At 44.4% G+C, this 2,532-nt stretch overlaps 1 protein-coding gene across 4 annotated transcripts in view; it reads left to right on the top strand.

Annotated features, from left to right (window-relative positions):
• Nucleotides 1-2,532, top strand: part of BSN (bassoon presynaptic cytomatrix protein) — a 111,446-nt gene that overhangs the window by 74,536 nt on the left and 34,378 nt on the right. The window lies entirely within an intron of this gene.

Genomic DNA, 2,532 nt, shown 5'->3' with positions numbered 1-2,532 from the left:
ATAAATGTTGGCAAGAATGTTGGAGAAATTGGAACCCTTTTACACTGTTTTTGGGAATGTAAAATGGTACAGCCACTCTGGAAAACAGCGTGGCACGTCCTCAAAAAATTATAAATAGAATTACCATATGATCCAACAATTCCACTTCTGGGTATACACTGAAATTGAAAGGGAGGTCTTGAAGAGATATTCATACACCCATGTTCATAGCAGCATTTTTCACAATAGCTAAAATGTGAAAACAACGAACAGCCCATTGACAAATGAACAGATAAGCCAAGTGTATGTATGTACCTATACACACACAATGGAATATCACTCAGCCTTAAAAAGGATGGACAATCTGACACAAGATACAACATGGATGAACCTTAAGGACATTATGTTAAGTAAAATAAGCCAGTCACCAAAAGACAAATATGAGGTAGACAGAGTAGTCAAAGTCATAGTGACAGGTAGAATGGTAGTAGCCGAGAGCTGGAGGAAGGGAGAAAGGGGAGTTTCATGGGTACAGTTTCAGATTTTCAAGATGGAAAGAGTTACAAAGATGGAGGTTGGTAATGGGTACACAGCATTATGAATATAATACCGCTGACCAGTACACTTAAAAATGGTTGAGGTAGTAAATTTACATATATTTTACCACAATAAAAATATTGCAAATTTTTGTTTGTTTGTTTGAGACAGAGTCTCTGTCACCCAGGCTGGAGTGCAGTGGCGAAATCTCAGCTCACTGCAACCTCCACCCCCAGCCTCCCAAGTAGCTGGGACTACAGGCACCTGCCAATACGTCCAGCTAATTTTTGTATTTTTAGTAGAGGTGGGGTTTCACCATGTTGGCCAGGCTGGTCTCGAAATCCTGACCTCAAGTGATCCATGTGCCTCAGCCTCCCAAAGTGTTGGGATTACAGGCTTAAGCCACAGTGTCCGGCCAAAAATAATACAAATTTTAAAAACCCTCTGGAAATAGACAGGGGTGATGGTTACACATTATGAATAATTAATGCCACAGAATTGTATATTTTAAGATGGTTAAAATGGCAATTTTATATTTGTTTTAACACACACAATATATGTGTGTGCATATACATACATATACACTAAAACAACACACACATACACACAAACACATACCGCGCCCCCTCAGCTGCTATGTGAAGAACAGCCTGTAGGGGTAGGGGGTGGGCGCTGGGAGCCAGAGGGCAGAAGGGGCCGAGGCTGTGGCTGGGGTAGTGGTGATAGTGACTGCGGAGAGTCATGATAGATTCCTGGTGTATTTGGGTGGCTAACCAGACAGAATTCGATTGGATATGGGGGGTAGGAGATGGAGATAGGGAATTTTTCTGTTTGGGCCATGCCAAGTTGAAGGTGCCTGATGAATCTAAGACCCTGGCATGAAGCAGGCTGGTTGGGATGGAGACTTTTGTTTCATATTCACAAGCATAGAATGATATTTAAAGTGCCATAGAAGAGATGTGTACAGAGAGAAGAGGTGCCAGGATCTGGGCTCCCCAACACTGAGAAGAACCCAGCAAAGGTGGCTGGCAAGGATAAGCAAAGAAGAGTAGAAAGGCCAGCAAGTGGAGGGCCAAGGGGTCCAGGAGGGGAGCATGTCTGGGCAGTAGTTGGGAGTCAACTGCCAAGAGCCCATCACAGGAGCTCTTGATGCCTCGCCGGGTAGAACAACACAGAACAATCAGGCCAACAACTCATTTTTACTCCCACCATCATGGTATAAACATTTTCAAGCCTACAAAATTGTTGAAAGAATTGTAAGGAACACCCACAAAGCTACTCTCTGGATTTATGATGAACCCCTCCTCTCCTGGCTTTTCTGTCCATTTCTCCATCCATCTTTTTGTTGAATGTCCAAGTACATTGCATTGAGCCAGGCATGATGGCTCACACCTGTAATCCCAGCACTTTGAAAGGCCAAGGTGGGAGGATGGCTTGCGCCCAGGGATTTAAGACCAGCCTGGGCAACATGGCGAAACCCTGCCTCTACAAAAAAAAAAAATACAAAAAATTGGGTATGGCGGTGCCATGCCTATAGTCCCAGCTACTCAGGGGGCTGAGGTGGGAGGACTACTTGAGCCTGGGAGGCAGAGGTTACAGTGAGCCATGATCATGCTGCTGCACATCAACCTGGGTAACAGAACCAGACCCTGTCTCAAAAACAAAAACAAAAACAAAAAAACAGTACATTGCTGACATCAGTATACTTCCAACTAAGCACTTCACCAAGCATATCATTAACTAGAGTTCAGCATTTATGTAAGGTTTCTTTTTTTTTAGGTAAAGTTTACATATAATGCAATGTACAGAGATTAATTATTCCAGTCGGTAAGCTTTGAGAAGCGGTCTGCAGCTCAGCCCCATGTGGGTTGCAGGTCATCTGGAGTGACCATGAGAGTCATTTAGTGGGAGTTTAGGAGGCAAGGGCCAAGGACTTGCAGGCCAGGATGAAGGGGCTAGGAGGGCAGCAGAAGCCAGGGAGAAATGTGGGGAAGCTCGGGATGAGCCAAAGGGTCC

This window comes from Cebus imitator, unplaced genomic scaffold, assembly GCF_001604975.1.
Source record: "Cebus imitator isolate Cc_AM_T3 unplaced genomic scaffold, Cebus_imitator-1.0 Scaffold0, whole genome shotgun sequence".
NCBI lineage: Eukaryota > Metazoa > Chordata > Mammalia > Primates > Cebidae > Cebus > Cebus imitator.
This window is presented reverse-complemented; position numbering and strand designations above follow the sequence as displayed.